The 13636-nt window shown below is 43.5% G+C and overlaps 1 protein-coding gene across 1 annotated transcript in view; it reads left to right on the forward strand.

Annotated features, from left to right (window-relative positions):
* LOC122733284 (connector enhancer of kinase suppressor of ras 2-like) overlaps positions 1–13636 on the forward strand; it is a 565211-nt gene that overhangs the window by 14011 nt on the left and 537564 nt on the right. The gene's annotated exons all lie outside the window — the stretch shown is intronic.

A 13636-nucleotide genomic window follows, 5' to 3' on the forward strand; every position in this document is an offset into this window, starting at 1 on the left:
TTCATCTCCCCTTTTCCCTAGCTAAGGTTGGGGTATGAATTAGGGATCACAGAGTTTTGAGCTGGAAAGAACCATAATAGTTACCCCATCCATACCACTCCTTTTACATAAGAGGCTTAGGGAAGTGAGGTGACTTTCTCAATGTCACATAGTAAGTGGTAAATAGTAAGATCTGAACCCAAGTCTTCTGTCTTCCAAGTTCAATGGTCTGCCAAAGACTTTCTCCCCATTAACCCCTTATATCCTAGGGAAAGAGTAGAGAGTTCATAGAGGTAACAAGGAGAGGGATACTCTGACACTATTCTTGTCCTAAACGCCTCTAACCTAATCCAGGTCAACTTTGCTTCCAGCATTTTGCACCTACAAACTCAAATCTAAGCCATGTCCAATCGCTTATCAGAGATCATCTAACAATACTAACTACAATAAAATTTCTGTATTGTATATATATTTATTACATTTATATAAACACATTTTTATATTTTATCTGATTGGATATTAGAATTGGAGGGTATTAGATCCTCTTGTTCCTCCTAGCCCCCATTTCACAGATAAGTTGTTACCCCCCAAAAGATATATGGGATTTCTAAGTATAGAATACATAAATGTATTAAATATAAATTTCAATAATTCAATGATTCCGTGTTCTTCTAATTGTGGATAGTTCCTTCACTGATGCAGATCCCAACCCATCCATGCCTTTTCATCCTGTATATTTCTTATCCCTGTTCTCCCATAGATTCTCCACATTGTTCTGGAGGGCTTCCTCTGTGTTATAGGATCCTAGATCTAGAGCTGGAAGGGATCTCAGAGGTCATCTAGTCCATCTTCCTCATTTTACAGATGAGGAAACTGAGGTCCAGAGATGGGAAGAAACTTGCCCATGTTCATTCACATAGTAAGCATCAGAGGCAGGTTTTGGACCCAGGTCCTCTGATTCCAGAACCAGTTCTCTTTCCACTCTGCTATACTGTCTCCTGCACAGCAGTACAACACTTTGGATGTCCATCTGGTCTCCACTGCTCTTAATACACAACGAGTCCCCCTCCATTTACTATCATCCATTTCTTCCATGATATCCCTTAAGTTTTGCTGTCTTGAACATAGAACTATGTTGTGGCTTATGTACATTCCCATGTATATTTCCATTTTCCTCTGAGTTCCTCTGACCCCTTAGGTGATCCACAGCTGTGAATCTTCACATATTGTGGCATTCCAAGATTTACAACCATATATTATCACCAGGAGAACATTTGTGCTGAAAAAAGTGGAGGTTTTGGCTGAGTAGCAGGGTCATTAAAAGCACTGGACAGGTTTCTAAATGCAATTCAGACTACTCTAGCCTTCATAACAAATTCTGGTCTGTTTTATCCATCTGCAGTGCCTATCCCAAATATATACTGCTGAACTAACTCAATGAAATTGCTATCCAGTTGCATAGCATAGTCTGGATAGTAGACATATTTTATCCATTTTGTTTTTCCTATATGGATTGCTAGGTTGATCTCTTTTGAATAATCTTGAATTTCTTTGACGAAGCCCTGTAACATTCTAGGACCTAATATAATCAAAACGATATTATACACAGAATCATATGGGAGAACCCCTTCCATTTAGATCTGTATCAACTGATATTCATAATCAGAGGATTGTTGAAGAGAGTTATCTCTATGTTCATACTTATCAAGGACAGAAAGAAAGTTTAAATATATAAAACAATAATATTATGCAGAGAATTTCTTGGTGCTAATCACATTATCCAGCTTTTCTGGCATGAACCTTGCTGTGATAACCAAACTTAAAAGGAATCCCTCCAAATACTGTCATCCAAAATTCCTTTTTATGAGTTATTTGGGTTTTTTTTACAAATAGGCTATTACAGAAACCAATGTGAAGTTGTTTTCGCTTGTTGTCTCTTTTTGGGCCTGCTGTTTTCTACTTCTTTTGTCTCATTTTGTAGTAGGATGATCTCCAAGGAAATTTAGTTAATGGGATCACTAAAGGGTTAAGAAATCCTTCTGTTCACTCACCCTTGCTATTTCTCATTAAAAGAAAAACTGAAGTCTAGGACCCAAAGATAATCCTGCTTGTTTCCCAAAAGGACTATAGATGTTTGATCACCTACCTGATAAACAAGGCACATTTATTTACACACACACACACACACACACACACACACACACACACACACACATGCATGCACACTGGGGGCTGGTGGATGATTTAATCAATTCACTTTCCCTAGCTCTATAAGGCAGCTAGGTGGCACACTAGATAGAGTGCTGGGCCTGAAGTGAGGAAGACCTGAGTTCAAATTCAGTCTCAGACACCAATTAGCTGTGGGACCCTGGACAAGCAAAACTTTGTTTTCCTCATCTGTAAAATGAGGATAATAATAGCACCTCCCTCCCAGGGTTATTGTGAGGATCAAATTAAATAATATTTGTAAAGTGCTTAGCACAGTGTATGGTACATAATAAGCACTACATAAATGTTAGCTATTATTAGCTATTATTTTATGGGTAGAATATTATCTTTCTTCTTCAGCCCTTGATTCTGAGTCACTAATCAACTCCATAGCATGCTTTTTTTTTGTTTGTTTTGTTTTTTAGTGAGGCAATTGGGGTTAAGTGACTTGCCCAGGGTCACACAGCTAGTAAGTGTTAAGTGTCTGAGGCTGGATTTGAACTCAGGTACTCCTGACTCCAGGGCCAGTGCTCTATCCACTGCGCCATCTAGCTGCCCCCATAGCATTCTTTATAAAAGGATGGGAGAACATTTTACCAGGATTTAGACTGGCAAAGTTTAGTAAACTCTCAGCAAAGCTATATGTAGCAGCTTCCTGGTATTTTTAGTGTTCACTATTTCTATGTGTGTTTCTTTGAGGAGGAGGTCTATTTGATTGGCTTGATAGTAGAACAGATTTACTCAGGATAGAAGTTAAAACAACACAGCTCTTCTTGGGAAGGAATTGAACAGAGCTTTACAAGTGACAAAGAATGGTAGGGGGCAAGGCTGGGTCATACATAGATTTGGCTTTTGGCAAAATTGTAATGACAGTCTATACTACTCAATGCCACCTGTAACTTTGACCCCTCAGGACTGTGTAGCCCAAGGATACTCTAGACCTTTCCATCAAACCTTATCTATCATAAAAAGTGTGATGGGTGAGGCAGTATGTGTTTTAGCATGAGTATGCCTTAAGTAAAATACTGATCTTTCCTTTACTGGAGAAAAGTTTCATGGCCTTAATGCTTAGCTAATATGGGTAAGGGAGGGAGGGAGGGAGGAAGGAAGGAAGGAAGGAAGGAAGGAAGGAAGGAAGGAAGGAAGGAAGGAAGGAAGGAAGGAAGGAAGGAAGGAAGAAAAAAGGAAGGAGGGAAAAAAGGAAGGAGGGAGGGAGGGAAGGAAGGAAAAAAGAAGGAAAGGGGAAGGAAGGGAAAGAAAAAGAAGGAAAAATGAAAAAGGAAGCAAAGAAAAAAGAAGGAAGGAAAAAAGAGAAGGGATGAGGAAGAAAAAAGAAAGAAGGAAAGAAAAGGGAAGGAGGAAGGAAAAAAGAAGGAAGAAGGGAAAAGGAAGCAAGGAAAATTGGAAGGAAGGAAAGAAAGAAGGAAAAGGGAAGGAAGGAAAAAAGAAAGAAGGAAAGAGGAATGGAAGGAGGAAGGAAAAAAGAAAGAAGGAAGGAAAAAAGGAAGAAGGAAGAAAGGAAAAAAGAAATAAGGAAGGAAAAAGGAAGGAAGCAAGGAAAAAGGAGGGAAGGAAAAAAGAAGGAAGGGAAAAAAGCAAGGAAAAAGAAGGAAGGAGGGAGTGAAGGAAGGAAAGAAGCAAGGAAGAAGGAAGGAGGTAAAAAGGGAAGGAAGGAAAGAAGGAAAAGGAAGGAAGGGGAAGGAAGGGGAAAAGAAGGAAGAAGGAAAAGGGAAGGAAGGAAAGGGAAGGGGAAAAGAAGGAAGAAGGGAAAAGGAAGCAAGGAAAGGGGAAGGAAGGAAAGAAGGAAGGAAGAAAAGGGAAGGAAGGAGAAATGGAAGGAGGAAGGAAAAATAAAGGAGGAAAAAGGAAGAAAGGAGAAAAGAAATAAGGAAGGAAAAAGGAGGGAAGGAAAAAAGGAGGAAGGGAAAAAAGCAAGGAAAAAATGGAAGGAAGGAAAGAAAGAAGGAAAAGGGAAGGAAGGAAAAAGGAAAGAAGGAAAGAAAGAAGGAAAAGGAAAGAAGGGAGGAGGAATAAAAAAGAAAGAAGGAAGGAAAAAGGAAGAAAGGAAAAAAGAAAGAAGGAAGGAAAAAAGGAGGAAGGAAAAAGGAGGGAAGGAAAAGAGAAGGAAGGAGGAAAAAAGAAGGAAGGAAGAAGGAAGGAAGGAAGGAAAAAGGAAGGAAGGAATGGATAAAAGGATAAATGATCAATGGCATGGTACAAAAGGGGAATGGTATGTCTTGGGAGGTTTCTCCTCACTGGAGGTTTTCAACAAGAGGCTCTTTCTAGAGATGTTGCAGATCTGCATCTTATTGAGAAATTGGTTGGACTAAATGTACTTAGAGATCTCTTCTAACTCTTACATTCTCTAATTCTGTAGTTTTTTTTCATTTGGGGAATGGGTCTCGTTTAGACTGATTTTTGAGTTCCTTGAAGAAAGGATTTTCATTCTTTGAAAAGGTAAGTCCTTAATTACTTCTTGTAATATGTGAGCACTTGTAGGTGAGCTGGGTGCTGTTGGGGACAGCTAAGACATTTCCTGCCCTCATAAAGGTTAGTGTCTAGAAACACCTTTAATTTCAGGGCAGTATAGAAGTGCCGTGGAGGGGGCAGCTAGGTAGCACGGTGGATAAAGCACTGGCCCTGGATTCAGGACGACCTGAGTTCAAATCTGGCCTCAGACACTTGACACTTACTAGCTGTGTGACCCTGGGCAAGTCACTTAAGCCCAATTGTCCAGCAAAAACAAACAAACAAACAAAAACCAGAAGTACCATGGAAATGTATCAGAGGCATTGTAGAGCTTAGGGAAGGCCTCATGGAGGTCAGTTTTTAAGATAGGCCTGGAAGGATGGGTAGAGTTTTAACATACTAATAATGTGTGGAGAAATTCCAGGAATCCAAACTGCTTAAAAGACAGGATCCTTTCTTGTTTCAGGTTGGCATCCTCAATGCCCAGCATAGTGCATTACACATAGTAGGCACTTCATAAATGTTTGTGGAATTGAGTTGCATTGTTGAATGAATTCTAAGAAAAGGTTACCTCCTAATTCTGCCTGCTTTTTGTAAGGAAAGGTATGAGGGGAAACTATTGGGAGAGAATGTGCAAAAATGTCCAGGGGCAGATCACAGGCTACTAGTACTTAGAAAGATTGGCCACGTGGTCCCAATCCTTCATTATCCCCATAAGCAGACTAAAAGGGTAGTGTGTGAAGGGAAGTAAGTAATACTTGATTATAGAGGTTTTGAATGCCGCATTAAGGATTTTGTCTTCTACTGAGGGAGCAATAGGTTTTTAAGCAGGGAGTGACTTGGTCAGAACTAGAAGCCGTGGGATTAGGCTTAGTTTAGAAAAGAGGAGAGCCTAGAGCTAGTGTGTAATTGGCCTGGCCTGGATGGGATGCTAGTGCTATGGTGATAGGATAACAGAATGGAAAAGTCACGTGAGGGATCTTATAGGAAATTTAGTCCAGTCTTCCCTTTTTGCGGACAAGGAACCTCAGGCCCATAAAAGGCAAGCAAATCTCCCCAGGTCACACAGTTAGTAGCAGAAGCAGGACTGCAACTGGCTTCTCCAAAATCCAGTGTGACATTACTAGTCAAGAAGAGATGAATAAAAAGGAAAAAACTGGGTGGGCTCAGCTAAGGTCAAATAGCTCGGATTCTCGGTTGACAGTCTGCAGTGATGTTGTCCAGCAGCCTAGTAGCTGGGGCTGATCAGCTCGGAGCTAGCTGGTAGGGCTGGATTCTGGGGCTTTGTTTGGGCTTAGGTTTTAATTACTAGCTGGTGATGTAGCACTGAACACATTTCAGAAACCTCAACTGAAAGCACCAGCTACCAACGAGTTTTATTTCTGATGGTCAAAAGCAATCTGGCAAGATTTTTAGGAGCAAGAGGTTTATATTTCCAGGAAGACCCCATTTACTTTCTGTTATGATGTTTAGGTGTTCGTTTCGAGGGGGTATTTTATTCAGCCAAGCCTCTCTCCTCTCCCTTTCCCTCCTCCCCCGTCTCCCCATTTCTTGTCCCCTCCTTTCTTTCCTGGTCTTCTCTCTCCCGTCCCCTCTCCTCCTTCTCTTTATCTTTCACTTTCCCTCTCCTTCTCTCCCCTCGCTTCTCCTTCCGCTCCCCAACCTTTTTCTTTCTTCCCCTTCCCTTCTTCTGGTCTTCTGCCTTCTCTCTTCTTTCTCCTTTCCCCTGCCCTATTACAATATCCCTCTCCTTTTCCCCATCTCAACTGTACACTTCTTTCCCAAACATCTCTCAGTGCCTGGCCCGTAATGGCCTGTAGCCGCGATCTGTCGCGTCGCCCTCGCCGCCGGTTCCACTTCTGGAAGACTCCCGATCGTGCACCTGTAGCGCTTTAAGGCAGCCAAAGCAGCCGCCCGCATCAGGTACCGCACAAAACCCAGAAGCCGCCGGGCCGACACGATCACATCGCGCTTGTCGTCCCACTCGTGCCGAGAAGGAAGCCCGTGCAGGCTGCAGACAGCGAGGCTCCGGGCCTGGGTGGGCTTTCCGTTTGCCCAGGGACCCCCAGCTAGCGCAGCTGCGGGGCGCCGACAGGTGCACGGCCGGGCTTCCGACGGCACTTCCGAGGCAGGGGACCTTCGCGCGGGGCTTCCGGGCTGTTCCCGAGGCCGGGCTCGGCTCGGGCTCGGGCTCGGGCTAGGGCTCGGGGGCTGCGGCGAACGCGCTGGCCGCTCCGTGGCCGCTCCGTGGCCGCGCCGGCCTGGGCTCCGGCTAGGAGGGAGCCCGGTGCACGCAGCAGGCAGAGGCTGCACAGGTGTTCGAGAGACGGAGCGGCAGGGCCGGTGACCTTGACCTTGGCCGTGGCTCGCCCCGGAGACGTTCCGTGTCGAGGGTCCCCGTGACGCAGCCGCCCCTGGCCCTACCACATCGGCTCGGCCGCTCGGCAGGAGAGCGGCAGCCTCCCGGGCCACCCACAGCCTCGGCCCTAGCCCCGGGCGCTCGCTCTCTTTTCTTTTCCAAACCGCGCATTGTGTAGAATGAAATGAGAGCGCGGCTCTCTAACGGCACCCACGAAGAATAAGGGATTATGCTTTCGCCCAGGCCATTCATCACAGCTCCAACAGCTGGGGCAGGGCTCCTGTCTTCCAGGAAAGTGGACCTCCCCCCAGGGGCTGTCGGGTGGGGGCGGAGGGTCCCTTTTTCACCTTCACTTCGCAGGCTGATGGGGTCAGCAGTGTAAGCAAATTCCCGCCACCCGAAGCTCTGGCCTTGGGTGCAGCGGCAAATGCTCTTTCGAGCCCCAGCCCCCAAGAATTACATGCCACTTCTTGAGCACCACATTCTGAGCATGTTGGGGCTACCTCTAATCTAAACTTCGGAAACATTCAGTCCTTTGGGTGAGCACTTGCAATTTCACAACTGCTCTGTCACTTGATTCTGACAAAAAAAACCCAAACAACAAAAGACAAAAACAAAAACAAACAAAAACCCTACAGTCCCTTGAGCTAGGTAGGGGCAGTATTGATCTATAAAGTTCCTGGATAAGAGCAGTAAATGCCAATGTCGACCATATTTTGCTAACTGATAAATTGGTAGAATAATTCCACTTTGGCAAGAAGGCCCTAGCAGGGAAATCTAAAATTTTTGTAATGTCTTTTTTTTTTTTTAAATCACGGTTGTTGTCTTGGACCTAGTCAGAAAGGTTCTAAGCTCTATTCCCCACTCCATCCCACCACAATTCCAACCTGTAAACAGGTACAGGATGTTCGGGGACATAAGAGGAGCAGTGGCTTCGCAGTCTAAACACCCGGGTTGGCCACTGCTTCTGCCACTTATTACTTGGGTCACTGAGCTTCCATTTCTTCCTCTGAAAAATGAGGGGGTAGGACCCTCTAAGGTTCTATCCACTTCTAAAATGCTAGAATTCTAATTGATGGACCACATGGCCTCCTTTTGGGAATATCGAATGCCTTGGGAAGTGCTTCCTAGTAAGGAGACTATTAATAAAAGCCTAGATTTACTTTGTCACAGCTTTTAGAAAATTGCTTTAAAATAAATGTATTTGCCAAATATGGGAGAGTCTCCAGACTCACAGCTCCTGGAGGTATTGGTGGAACAGGCAAATGTATATTCAAGAAATGATCTAGAACAAATCCCAGAACCGAGGGGAAAATAACGACAGCTTTGCTTAACCCCCGAAGTCATAAATACACAGGGTAAGCCATGGAACTCAGTGCACTGATAATACTTGTATCCACTAGAAACTAAATATTATTCAAAGGTCTGGTGAATTCAGTGGGGCCAATTTGAACAAGCTACATTTAGATCTGTGGTTAAATCTTTTAAAAAAGAAAATATTTGAACACAACCTAGTGTGGATAGAATGGCATAAGAGAAAAAGAATTCAATACTAGAAGACTTGCTATCTAGAAGGTCTCTATTGGCAACTAGCTGTGTGATCATGGATATGCCACAACCTCTCCGAGTCCTTGTCTCTTCCTTTGTAGTATCGTAGGAGCAGAATTGATGCCAGAAGGGAGTAGACTGCTTCATGATCACTAGCAAGTACTGAGTTAGGACCAATTTATAGAGTCAGATTTTAAAAGCTCACCATAAGGAGAACTTTCTAAAAAGTGGAATCCTCCAACAACGGGATAGGTTGCCATGATAAATACTGAGCTCTCTGTTACCAGAAGTATTCAAGCAGAGGCTAGATGGCTACATGTCTGGGATAGTGTAGAAAGAATTCCAGCATAGGGTGGGGAGTTGGACTAGATGATTGAAAAATGTCTTTTTTAAATCTAAGATTCTGTTGCTAACTCTGAAGGTGCCTTTTATTTTTGCTTCTATAATTCTCTTATGGTAATGGAGATCTGCTCCACTATGGTGTCACGTCATATTGCCAGGACACTCCTATGCCAAGTCTAATGAACTTGGACAATAAGGTCCATGTTATTATAAGTTAAACTAGATAAGAATCTCAAGATGAACTAAAATAATACTAATAACTGTCTTCCCTTTCTCACAACTCTGAGGTGAGCAGTGAAAGTATTACTAGGGTAATTTTGCAGATGAGATAAGAGGTCAAGTGGCTTTCCCATCATCACCTTGCTCATAGGTATCTGGAGCAGGTTTTCAAAATCAGATCTCCTGACTCCAAGTCCAACTTGACTTCTCAATAGGAGTATACCCATTCTTCCCACTTGTTAAAATTGGAAGAATCATAGGATCATAAATTTAAAACTATAAAGAATCTTAGAGCTCCAGCCCCATTGTAGAGGAGGAAACTGAAGCTCAGAGAAGGTCAGTGATTTGTATAAGGCCACACAGCTAGTAAGTAATAGTGTCAGATTTGGAACCCAGGTCCTGTAATTTCAAATCCTAACTTGTTCCACTATACCATATTTGTTTTAACTTAATGGAAATTGGAAAGCGAATTTAATACAAATGTATCTATCTTGTCTTCTTTAAAATATGTTCAGTCCACTACTTACTATCTTTGTGACCTTGGGCAAGTCACTTAATGTTTTTAAGCTTACATTTTCTCCTATATAAAGTGGGAATGATCATTTTCCAATACCTACATCACAATGAAAAGACTGTAGTGTAGACTATCCAAGTCCTTCACAATTGTTACTTTATTGAAAAGTAAAGAAACAAGTGATTATGAAGCACCTACTCTGTGCCAGACACTGTGCTAAATGCTTTACAAATATTCTATCATTTGACCCTCACAAGAATGCTGGGAGGTAGGTACTATTATTATCATTCCCATTTTGCAGATGAAAAAACTGAGGCAAACAGTTAACTGACTTGCCCAGGTTCACAAAGTGTCTGAAGCCATATTTGAACTTAGGTCTTCCTGACTCCAGGTCCAGTTTTCTCTCCCGATGCATCACCTAGATGCCCCTGATGATTCAGTATTACTTACTGGTTGCCTTTGCGTGGTTATAACAGGATCATGAGTTTGAAAAAATTGGGGAGGACCTGATCCCAAAATGGAGGAATTCTAAGAGAGAAAGAGGAAGAAGAGATCTGGGAGGTGGAAGGAAAGGAAAGGAGGACTTGGTAAAAGAAGGAGGAAAGGGTGGGATAGAAGAAAAAGAGCAGTAGGAAGAAGAGGGGGGTTGGTAGCAGGGGTGAGTTAAAGGGAAGAAGAAGGAGAAAGGGAGGGGTAAATGAGCAGGTGGAGGGAAGGAGAAGGAGAAATAAGAAGGGGGAGGGGTCATAGAAAGATGAATGTGTATCCCAGTAGGCTTAGGGGTGGAAGAGGAGCTGAGGAAGAGGGGTAAAAGAAGTAAGAGGGGGTAGGGTCAGAGTCAAGGAGCATTTTTTTTCATGGGGCAAAGGGGGTTAAGTGACTTGCCCAGGGTCACACAGTTAGTAAGTGTCAAGTGTCTGAGGCCAGATTTGAACTCAGGTACTCCTGACTCCAGGGCCGTTGCTCTATCCACTGCACCACCTAGCTGCCCCCAAGGAGCATTTTAAGATGCCTACTATGTGCCAGGTGTTGGGCACTAGGATTTCTATTTGTTTAGCTTCTTGTTGTAAGGCTTCTGTCAGGCATTCATTCATTCATTTGGAAAGCGCTCTTGCTGTGAGTGGAAAGGACCATGTAGTCCAACCTTCCCCCTCCCTTATTTTACAGAGAAAGTAACTGAGTCAGGGAGAAAGCAAGTGACTTGTCCAAGGTCATACAGCTAGTAAGTTAAAGAGTTGGGAATGAAATCCAATTCTCAACTCCATTCCAATTGCACTATAGTGCACTGCCTGCTATTGTTGGAAGTGACTAGAAGCTGAACATTTTGCTCCTGAGGACACCCCTGCTGGCTGGACCTCCATGTTATGGGAAGCAAGGTGGTATAGGTTTAGAAGCCTGGCTTAGCATGTTGACAGTAACGCTCTTGGGTCCTATTGATTTTTCATCTGAATAAAACTCTGTAGCCTTTTTCCCAGGATGGGGGTGGTGATGATTGGGGTGGGGGTGGAGTGGGTGTGGCCGGGGTTAGATAAGTAAAGCCAGAACAGGGGTTTGAGGAAAGGGTTGATGGTAGTAAAAAGCAGAGTTCAGAAGAGCAAGGTATAGGAGAGGTGGAAGGACAGATGTTTGTGGTCACAGAAAGGTATTAGAGATGCCTGGAGCCTGAGAATCATTTGTAGCTTTTCTCATTGCTTGGCTCTGTTTTGTGATCAAATTGATGCTCAATAATACCTGTCAAATGAGTAAATGCATTCTTGACCTTTTAGGAAAGACCTAAAATCTTCACTCCCCTTCCCCTTGGCCCCTCCTGAAGAAGGAATACCTGGAGGGGGGGGGTGTTGCCTTTATCTGGTTTCTATAAGGGAACTCCATTCAGCCTCTCCCAAGCCCAGTGGCAGTTGTGTTTGTCTTCCTTCCCATCACCACAAATAGTTAACTGACCCTGCAGATAAAGCCCATTCAGATAACTCAGGATTGGCATCTCTTATTCACCTACTGGGGAGGAGAGCTGGTTTGGGAACCTAAAAGGTTGCACCCTGCGAAGCTGTTGCTAACTGATTTCCTGTGTTAGATGCGATGCCTCTTCCCGTTGTTGATCTTTTCAAGTATTACTGGTGTGCACTGCGTTCACTGACGCCAATATCCTAAGATCACGGGCTTAGAGCTGGAAGGAACCTTAGGTTAGATAGCAGACTTGATACTGGGACTAGTAAAAGGAAGTGACAATAGCAGTCTTACCGTTCCATCATGTAAGGGACCTGCTACTGAGGCAGTGGAGTGAGCTCTTTGCCCACAGCCAAGCAGGGGCTGGTGGAATCACCTCTCTGTTACAGTGTAGAGAGGGTGTCTCTCCCAACTCTGAGAGTCTGTGCTTGCTCCTTGGGCTTTATTCTGCAATCCTTGCAGCTCTCTTGTACTAGCTGTGAGTGGAGGAGGATTTTCTTCTCCTGCTGCTTTTTGCATCAGTGGCAAAAGATACGATCTATGTGTAGCCATGAAACCTGTCAGCAATTAGACGCTCAAGCAAGTGTATACTTGGATGAAAGGTATGCTATTCTAATTCTTTGGGGAATTGGCTTTTTACTTGAATGCATTTGATCAAATACAGGACCCGGCTTCTTGTATTTGATGGCAGTTCTGGATGACAGGAATTAAGGGAGCAAAACTGTGGGCATTTTTCCGAGCTGCTAAGTGTTTCGGACAGGCAGCTCTGAGCTTCCGCAGTGGGAGTCGGTGCTGCTGAGCGTGCAGAGCCCGGGCTCCGGCTGAAGCGCTGGGAATCTCTGCATCTCCTCTCCGTTTCATTCACAGCTTTGCTCGCAAACGTGGGGGAAGCATGCTTTGGTAGGTGTGACCGCGAGCTGTTTTTTTTTTTTAAATGTGCCGTAATGTTGAATGTTTTTTTTCCCCTTTAGGAAAACCTGGTTTTAATAGATTTGCTTACAGTTATGGATTTCAGGTATTCAATATTTAAAGTGATAGGGACAGAATTGTTTTTCTAATGCTGTTGTCAATGTCTTTTTATATTAATGAAAATGCTTTTACAAGCAATGAAAATATGTGTATGTATGGGGGGGGATGCCCTGTTTTGCTAAATGAAATTGATGCTGGTTGTCTGTGTGGTTAGGGAGATTGTGAGTGAGTGAGTGTGTGTGTGTGTGTGTGTGTGTGTGTGTAGTGTAGTGTGTAACATGTAACGGAGGAATGATCCAATATCCTTGAGTAACAGGTGGGAGCTTGGAAGACAACGTATGGGCTAGGGAAGCGAGTCGATCAGAGTAACAGGGGAAGAAAAATGCCAGAGCAGAAAAGGAGAAAATAAAATGTTTAGCTGAGGAAAAATCTGCAGCCGTAGTATGAATCTTCTTGTGAGCTGTGAAGAGACAAGTGCCTTTCGAAAAACAAAAAGCTGTTTTCCTTGGTGAGAAGAAGCATTTGGTTTTCTGTGGCCAGGAATTTTCTGTTAGGTGAGATGAGGAAATGGAGCTGAGAAATACTTGCTATTAGGGATGCTGGGCCTGGCATTTGGCTAAAGCAGAATGATGACCTGTCTTACAAAGCTGTGCCACCTAAATGACTTTTTATGTTTAATGTTAAAAAATTGTTTTAATGAAATGAAAAATTTGGGATGCTCAGTTACCTGGTACAAAACCTGGAAAAATCATTATTAAAATACAGATTTGAATTTGTGAGAGAGACTAGCATTTCAAATGAAGCAGGAAGAAATCCCACATTTTCCTCCAGTCACCTTCTGGCTTTAAAATTTATTCATTTAACAGCCATTTATTAAGCACCTACTATGTGCAAAGGGCAGCTAGGTGGTGAGGTGGATAGAACCTAGAGTCAGGAAGACCTGGGTTCAAATATAACCTCAGACACTTCTTAGCTGTGTGATCCTGGCTAAGTCATTTAACCCTGTTTGTCTCAGTTTCCTCACCTGTAAAATGAACTAGAGAAGGAAATGGCAAACCACTCCAGTATCTTTGTCAAGAAGTCCC

The sequence above is a fragment of the Dromiciops gliroides genome, chromosome X (assembly GCF_019393635.1).
Source record: "Dromiciops gliroides isolate mDroGli1 chromosome X, mDroGli1.pri, whole genome shotgun sequence".
Taxonomy (NCBI): domain Eukaryota; kingdom Metazoa; phylum Chordata; class Mammalia; order Microbiotheria; family Microbiotheriidae; genus Dromiciops; species Dromiciops gliroides.